The following is a 9,854-nucleotide window of genomic DNA, read 5'->3' as shown; positions in this document are numbered from 1 at the left end:
TACACATGCTGTGCCCCATATGAACTAAAACCTTACAGGTGGGCAAATCTAAGCTTGTTTTTAATAAAAAAAATATGAGATATAATATAATATGGATATAATAAATAATACTGCTAATAATAATACCATTATACAAAAGCAAATTGTTATGAATGAACTGAAAAAGCCTCCCGAGATGAAGAAGGCGTGAAGGCAGTGGTTTTTAAATTTATGTAGGCTAGACAATAATATGTTTTGTAATAGTTTAATCCTTTATATTTATAACCTATATATATATATCCTTATTATATCCTATATATATATCCATAATATTTGTATTCTTTTTCATTTGTAAAGATATCTGCGTATTGCTCTACATCTTGTGTGTATTAAGCAGTGAGGCCCAACTCTGTGCTGGACAATAGGCCGGCTTTGTTTTGGTCTATTGAAAAATCTATTATAGTTTCTAAAAATAGCAACGGCCAGCAATGCACCTCAGAACGCCTTCCTATTTGACCTGAACGCCTATGGGCGCACATATGAGCGCAAATGCATTTGCTATTTAAACAGCGTGGCGCAAAACTTCAAAACGACTCTAGCGCCAAGCTGAAACTAGCCAACAACTATTGCGTTGCGCCTTGCGCCACATTGCGCCAGGTGTATGATAGGGCCCTAAGAACGTGTCATCATCAACATCATCAGATGACCTTTAAACTTACTAGCCACACCCTAGCAACCACTTACAGCACCTTAGCAACTGTCCCATAAACTTCCATTGTAAAAAAACTGGCATTGACTTTACATTGGAGAAACTGGAAACATACTAAACATACTAGCAACATGCTAATTCATACTAAATTCATGCTAACAACATGCTAGTTTATATAAAAATGCTAATTCATACAAGAAGCATGCTAACAACATGCTAACAATGTTAACATCACCTTTGGGATGTGGTGGAACGGGAGATTTGCATCATGTATGTGCAACTGCTATATACATACATATATATATATATATATATATATATATATATATATATATATATATATATAGCATTGTATACCAAGGCACTGTGGAGAATATATATATTCTTCACAATGCCTTAGTATACAATGCAAATGCCTGATTTATTTATTTATTATTTTTATTTAATTTTATTCTATTTAATTTTATTAGGGATGACCAATGAAATTAATCTTGTGTTTTGAGGGGTTTCAAGTTTATTTTTATCATTGGAATACCTTATGTTATGCATGGGTGCATGATAGCGATCAGATCCAGATGAAATAAAATCTCAGAATGACATAATTAAGCAACAACCGAGCGATACTGAGAGAATAAAACAGGATCTAGTCAGAATGATATGGCACAGCAGGAGATCAGTTAAGAAAACATCTCGTCTGCTCTTCTTCTCACCATCAGTTTCCTCTGTCTTATCAGCCGCTTCCACCGCTAATTATTAGCTCATTATTAGAGCTCCTGAAAGCGCGTGAGTGACAGAGTTATCAGTGAGGGAAGAGGTGGAGCAGAGAGTCAGGATGGTCAGTTTCTAAAAGCAGCGGCTGCAGATATGAGCTTCCTCTCTGACTGTGGATCAGACTGCCCTATTATCTGCTCCGCCAGGCCTGCTGTCTCTCACCTCAGCCCTTTGTTTATTCCCTGACACACCAAGTCTAAGGCCCCGTTTACACTAGTGCGTTTTAGTTTTAAAACGGCGTTTTAGATCAAAAACGATCCGCGTCCACATTAGCGTTTCACCAAGCGTCTCTGAACATATCTCCGTCCACACTATGCCACCAAAAACGTATATTACTAGACCATTCGCGCAGTCTGGGCATGCGGGTTCTAGTATAAACAGAAAGCATGGGTCTCGCTCTGCATTTTGTTATTGTTAGAGTTGTTACTAAACGTAACAAATGAATCACTGCACAATGGGGCCTAAAACAGACAATAGTGCAAACAACGCTCCCATTTCTGTGTCCATGTTGTTGTCTACAGGGCTGTCTTCCGGTAGCGTTAAAGCCATGTGTTATAGTCATGTGATAGAGGCTTGACGAATAAGGGAAGGATACGCAATGACACAAAAGCCCCAATCAGGTAGCGAATCTCAGTAGTCCCGCCTCCGTTTTCAGATGTCTCAGTTTTCCCTCATCCACACTGAGGCCCCGTTTACACTAGTGCGTTTTAGTTTTAAAACGGCGTTTTAGAATGAAAACGATCCGCGTCCACACTCGCGTTTTACCCAGCGTTTCTGAACTGCTCTCCGTCCACACCAAAACGCTGAAAACGCACATCACGTGACCACACTCACACTCTTTGTCAAGCGCTGCAGCCCATCTACCCAGATGAGAGCTCGGCTAGTCGGACTTCTCATCAAGCATCTGCTGGATCTAATCTCACTATATTTATTAAACGTGATATTTCATTTATCTTGTTGTTTTTATCTAACGACATATTCCCTGACTTTGGTCATTGAAATCTATTACTTGTTCTCAGGTAACGTTTTTTGGCTGAGCGCAAAGATAAGTTAATGATTAATGTAACCACGTAGCCTATTCTGTATATTGACTGATCGCTTGCCTTTATTTCCTATAATGTATAAACTTATTGTATGTTATACTTTTATAATGGCCATTATCGATTATTAAAACAGATATTCAGCAAAAGAGAGGGTGTTTCGTATTTTCACTGAAATTGAAAGGAGGCAGTTGTTATCGGCTCCGTTTTGTTATAAATATCCACACAGTGAAGATGACGCTCATATATGCAGCACGAGGCCTCAACATTTCTGCTGTCTGTTGCTAATATTAAAATGAATATAGGCAGTCCCGCCTCCGTTTTCAGATGTCTCCGTTTTCCATCATCCACATTGAGACGGAGCAGCAGCGTTTCAGAATGAAAACGGCCTCTCCAGCGTTTTCGGGGCTCGAGAACTCCGGCGTAGTGTGGACGGATGGCGTAACCGTAGCAAAACTTTTTTCAAACTAAAACGCATTAGTGTAAACGGGGCCTGAGACTGAGCAGCAGCGTTTTAGAATGAAAACGGCCTCTCCAGCGTTTTCAAAACACTCCGTTTTCGGCGCTCGAGAACTCCAGCGTAGTGTGGACGGATGGCATAACCGTAGCAAAACTTATGCGTTTTAAAACGAAAACGCATTAGTGTAAACAGAGCCTGAGAGTGAGGGCGAGTGTTTGTGAGTTAACCTAAACAAAGGGTGGCCCCGGCTCTTTCCTCTGGGTGCTATGTTTGTGAAAGAGTGTGTATGGGTGTTTCCCAATGTTGGGTTGTGGGTGGAAGGGCATCCACTGCGTAAAACATATGCTGGATATGCAGCAGTTCATTCCACTGTGGCGACCTCTGATTAATAAAGAGACTAAGCCGAAGGAAAATGAATGAATGATTACACCAAATTCTTACACCATTCTTTCATTGTTTCATAATCTGTTCTCTTAGATTAAAGGTTAAGACAATGCAACTTCTTCTTGTCCTCTGAACAGTAAAAATATGCAGTTTGTGAACTTTAAGAGCACTTTACAATTCTGCAAACATTACGGGGACATTAACCACTTTCAAAAGCACTTTTAAACTCTCTGAACACTTCGATAAGATGAAAGATTAGTAAAACAATGTCAGATGAACATCAAACTAAAACATTTTAGATTTAAAACGTTCCTTCAAACATATGCAAATGCTTTTCCCAGAACATCCTTTAAAGACCGGACAACTGTATTTAACTGTGTGTATAGAGTGTAAATATTTATTAACCCCTTAGCATTTCTTTATTGCTTCGTGGGCGGTACGCTGGAACTCTAACAGGTTAATGATTGAGCAGCAAAATGAGTTGATCATATCAGAGCAGCAATTTAGCATATTAGTATGATTTCTGAGGCATCACAAGACAGAGAAGACTGGAGTAATGATGCTGAATACTCACACAGAGTACCTCAAGGTACCTTAAAGGTGCTGTATGTAAGTTTTTGACTCTTCTAAACCATAAAAAATACCATAATATGTTTGCAGATATTAAGGAAACATGCTGAGCATTCTTGTTTGTCTGAAATACAATGCTGAAGTCAGTCGTGCTTTGTTTTGGTCTCTTTAACCCAAACACTGCCAGTTTAGTCAACTATATTTCAGCACCCGGACATTTCTCTTAACATTGGGATGTAATAATAAGGGATATGCCCACCATAATAAGGGATTGACTGTTTTGAGGATTGCATAGGAGGGGCGACGGCATCTGTAATGAAAAGGAAGGGAATCTCGCTGTTTAAATGTTTACTTCAAAGTGTTTTCATGCATAAATAAAACGAAAGCACAGAACATACTCTCATTAAAGGGCAGCCCCTGGTGGTTCGGTGGGATGGGTTGCATATAGGGAGGATTGGCCCTTTAATATTTATTGCCAACCTTCAGAGAAAGACAAAAAAATAAATAAATAAATGGGAGAAATATGGGAAAATACCTTGAAATAATGAAATATGGATAATAATCAAATAATACTGAAAATCGGATAGAACTGTAAAATACTGGAGAATCCTAGAAAAACAGGAGGGTTGACAGGTATGGACTGAAACGTGACCCCCGGTGGTCAGTAGCAGACTCTGAAAAGAAACACAGATTCAGAGTTCCACATGAGGTGGTTATTATTTAGCAAATAATATAAATATTACAAATGTAAACATTAGGTGAGCAGGTTACATTGTAACCCTATGTCTTAACAACACAGTACGTGACGAGATTTGCAGAGTTAAGCAATTTGGCTGTTTGCACCAGACGAAACATGACAGCTATTTAAATACAGCCAATCAGAAGCACAGAATAGTGCACTCACTGCACTCCAGCGAAATGATAAGGTTTACAATCTAATTAATACATAAATAACCTCTTTAACATTATTAAATGTAGATGCTGAATCACTGATATGTGTTGGCTTGTATTTGGCTGAAATACAAGTCAAACTAAATTTAAAAATCACCATACCTTCTTTTTTTATTTGCATTTTCCATACTGTTCCAAATTATTCTGATTCGTGGTTGTAGAAGATGTCTAGGTCTGTGTTGATGTGCTGTCTGTCTGTAGACCCGCGTCTCTTTCCCGGGTCTCTGAGAGGTGACGGGCAGCCATTTGTATGTAGAAGTGCGTGAGGTGAGAAAATGAAGCTCATTCACACCTCAAGTGTCTGCAGGGGTCCTGAGAAATCACTCGAAACACTCCAGCAGTCCAAACACACACCAGGTAGACCCTGGAAAACACACACACACACACACACACACACACACACTGATCACACTTCTAAAGAATAATATTGAAAAATCAAGCCTATTTATATGACTGATTTATATTATATTATATTATATTATATTATATTATATTATATTATATTATATTATATTATATTATATTATATTATAATATATTATATTATTTTATATTATGTTATATTATATTATATTATGTTATGTTATATTATATTATATTATGTTATTTTATATTATATTATATTATATTATATTATATTAAATTATATTATATTATATTATGTTATGTTATGTTATGTTATATTATATTATATTATTTTATATTATATTATATTATATTATTTTATATGATGTTATATTTTATTACATTATATTATATTATATTATATTATATTATATTATATTATATTATTTTATTTTATATTATGTTATATTATATTTTATTACATTATTTTATATTATATTATATTATATTATTTTATATTATGTTATATTATGTTATATTATATTTTATTATTTTATTTTATATTATATTATATTATATTATATTATATTATTTTATATTATGTTATGTTATGTTATATTATATTATATTATATTATGTCATATTATATTATATTATTTTATATTATATTATATTATATTATATTATTTTATATTATATTATATTATATTATATTATATTATATTATATTATATTATATTATATTATATTATATTATATTATATTAAATTATATTATATTATGTCATATTATATTATTTTATGTCATATTATATTATATTATTTTATGTTATATTATATTATATTATATTATAAGATATTATATTATATTATATTATATTATATTATATTATATTATATTATATTATATTATTTTATATTTATTTATTTTCTTGTCGGCTTAGTCCCTTTATTAATTCGGGGTCGCCACAGAGGAATGAACCGCCATTATTTTATATTATATTATATTATTTTATATTTTATTAACCCAACATTGGGAAACACCCATACACTCTTGCATTCACATACATGCACTACAGCCAATTAAGCTTATTCAATTCACCACTACCACGTCTTTGGACTGTTGGGGAAACTGGAGCTAACCTACGCCAATACGGGGAAACATGCAAACTCCACACAGAAATGCCAAATTACTCAAACCAGTGAGCTTCTTGCTGTGAGGTGATCGTGCTACCCACTGTGCCACTACTATATATTTGGATTAATTTTGAAGAAAATGTAAAACTAAATAAATTAAATTTTTCAACATATACTTAATTTAATATGAATATATTATATGGCGGGGCGATGCTGTGGCGCAGTAGGTAGTGCTGTCGCCTCACAGCAAGAGGGTCGCTGGTTCAAGCCTCGGCTGGGTCAGTTGGGATTTCTGTGTGGAGTTTGCATTTTCTCCCTGCGTTCGCGTCGATTTTCTCCGGGTGCTCCGGTTTCCCCCACAGTCCAAAGACATGTGGCACAGGTGAATTGGGTAGGCTAAATTGTCCGATGTGTATGGATGTTTCCCAGAGATGGGTTGCAGCTGGAAGGGCATCCGCTGCATAAAACATATGCTGGATAAGTTTGTGGTTCATTACGCTGTGGCAACCCTGTATTACTAAAGGAACTAAGCCAAAAAGAAAATGATTGAATGAATATTATAAGGCGTAAGTAATTTAAAAGAAAGAAATCAGCGCTCTAATGAGACAACTAACAATAGAGTATAATTACCTCACTTTTGTACCAAATTGGTTCCTTAAAATTATATATTAGTACCTAAACATTTTAAGAGGAATACTCTTGCATGTTTTAGGTACTAATATGTACCATTGAGGTATTAATATGGACCTTTAAGGTACAAATTTGGACCTTTGTTAAGTGTAGATATATGTATATGTCTATGGCTCAAAGGAGCGCTACCCTGTACTAAAATGGCGGCTGTATTGACACATTCCTTCCAAAAGAGAACAATAGCATAGGGACATCTAATGTAAATATCTATGTGGACTTTTAAGGCATCAAAGTGTTGTCCTTTTGAAAAGGCACCCCAGTGACAGCTTTTGTAGCTTTATTTCTGAGAGTGGATTGAAGACAGAATTATTAGCCCCGCTGTTTATTTTTTTTCCCAATTTCGGTTTAACAAAGAGAAGATTATTTCAGCACATTTCTAAGCATATAGTTTTAATAAGTCATTTCTAATAACTGATTTATTTTATCTTTGACATGATGACAGTAAATAATATTTTATTAGATATTTTTCAAGACACTTCTATACAGCTTAAAGTGACATTTAAAGGCGTAACTAGGTTAATTAGGCAGGTTAGGGTAATTAGGCAAGTTATTCTATAATGATGGTTTGTTCTGTAGATTATGGAAAAAAATATAGCTTAAAGGGGCTGATAATTTTGACCTTAAATGGTTTTTAAAAAAATTAAAAACAGTCTTTAGTTTAGCTGAAATAAAACAAGTAAGACTTTCTCTAGAAGAAAAATATTATCAGACATACTGTGAAAATTACCTTGCTCTGATAAACTTTTTTTTTGAAAATATTAAAAAAATACTAAATAAAAATCAAAGTGGGGTTAATAATTAAGACTTCAACTCTGATTCTCTCTCTCTCTCTCTCTCTCTCTCTCTCTCTCTCTCTCTCTCTCTCTCTCTCTCTATATATATATATATATATATATATATATATATATATATATATATAATTCTGTAATATATATATATATATATATATATATATATATATATATATATATATATATATATATATATATATATATATATATATATCTGCCTTCAGCTGTATGACTATATATATATATATAGGGTGATTTTTTTTTATCCGATATTATTTAAAAGCCTATATTATTAATTGAGTTCTGTATTATTATTTAAAAATGTATGCAATGTACTGTGAGATGCAACTTGGATATTACTGCCTTTCTGTGTTCAGTTTCTGTTTGGCTCGTGATGTCTTTGTGCTAAATGAGCAGAACAAAAGCAAACACACACAACTCTCCAACTCTCACCCTTGGCCTGCTGCTTCTATTATCGCCTGTCTGTTTAATGAGAGTCTGTATTAAGGAGACATACAGAACAACACACGGGTCTAAAGCGCCTCATTGAGAAAAACCCAGCGTTTGACACATTTCTGTGAAGAGGAAGCTGTGTGACTTTATCAAAGCCCTGTCACGCACCCAAGTCTGCTTTACTGCGCTATTACCCTGTTTCTCCTGAGGCCGCGGGCCTCCTTCAGCTCCAGGCTTTGCTGTCTAACCTGCTTCCAATATTTTAACCCTGCTGAGACAGTTATGCTCTGTAAAAGATCAGGACGTCCTGGGTCACAGCACGGAAAATCGGCACCTCTTCCTGACTCAAATGATGGGTGTAAAGACTGACCGCTGACCTGCTTTATGGAGAGATTCTGGCTGTCACATTAGCAGCTCCCGTCAATGCTACTTCTTAAAGGGATAGCGCCAAAAACTAAATAGATAGATAGATGGATAGATAGATAGATAGATAGATAGATAAATAGATAGATAGATAGATAGATAGATAGATAGACAGACAGACAGACAGACAGACAGACAGACAGACAGACAGACAGACAGACAGACAGACAGACAGATGATAGATAGATAGATAGATAGATAGATAGATAGATAGATAGATAGATAGATAGATAGATAGATAGATAGATAGATAGATAGATAGATAGATACTGTAGATAGATAGATAGATAGATAGATAGATAGATAGATAGATAGATAGATAGATAGATAGATAGATAGATAGATAGATAGATAGATAGATAGATAGATAGATAGATAGATAGATAGATAGATAGATAGATAGATAGATAGATAGATAGATAGATAGATCATTTAAAAAAGATTCACGTCACCTTTGGATGGAAACCCAGCTAGTGTTTCTGAAAATATTATTTAATCTACTGAAGAAAAAAAGTCACCTACTTCTTGGATGACCTGAGGGTGAGTAAATTAAAGGGATAGTTCACTCAAAAATGAAACTTTACACAATATTTACTCACCCTCACGTGGTTCCAAACTTTTATGAGTTTCTTTGTTCAGTTAAAAAACACAAAAGAAGATTTTTTCGAAGAAAGCTTAAAACCGGTAACCATTGACTATTTAACTAAAACCATATTTTGTGTAATCAATAACTTCTTATTAATGAGTTAATGCATAAATATGCAAACATTTAAAATGTTACTGTGTTATTATTATCTTATATATGTTTTATTACTATTATAGGTCATTTATTTATACGTTTATTTGGGTATACCCATTATAAGGTATTCGCTACAACAGTGCAGAAAACCAAAAGCATCAGTAGTCTCTTCCTCAACATCAGTAGATTCCTCTTCAACATCCTCAAGTGGAGTTGTAATTTGTTGTAACGCAATATGTTTATGCTTTTGGTAAACAAGACATGTAAAGCAGTCATAACTGGAAAATGCTCTATGATAGTCAATAATCATTAGGACCACATACTTTTTAGGTAAAATCTGATTTGAATACATGAAAAAAATTTAATTATTAAAATATTTAATTAAATCATTTTATGAACTTTAAATTATGTAT

At 34.1% G+C, this 9,854-nt stretch overlaps 1 long non-coding RNA gene across 1 annotated transcript; it reads right to left on the bottom strand.

The window, feature by feature from the left end:
• Positions 1–1,156: 1,156 nt before the first annotated feature.
• Positions 1,157–5,228, bottom strand: LOC141377107 (uncharacterized). Its single transcript, XR_015505699.1, has 4 exons — positions 4,967–5,228; positions 4,487–4,587; positions 3,030–4,223; positions 1,157–2,888 (listed from the first exon to the last, which is right to left on the bottom strand). It is a non-coding gene; the product is annotated as an uncharacterized LOC141377107 (long non-coding RNA).
• Positions 5,229–9,854: the final 4,626 nt, after the last annotated feature.

This window comes from Danio rerio, chromosome 13 (assembly GCF_052040795.2).
Source record: "Danio rerio strain M-AB ecotype USA chromosome 13, GRCz13ab, whole genome shotgun sequence".
In the NCBI taxonomy this organism is placed as follows: domain Eukaryota; kingdom Metazoa; phylum Chordata; class Actinopteri; order Cypriniformes; family Danionidae; genus Danio; species Danio rerio.
The sequence above is the reverse complement of the archived record's forward strand: the minus strand, read 5'-3'. Positions and strand labels throughout refer to the sequence as shown.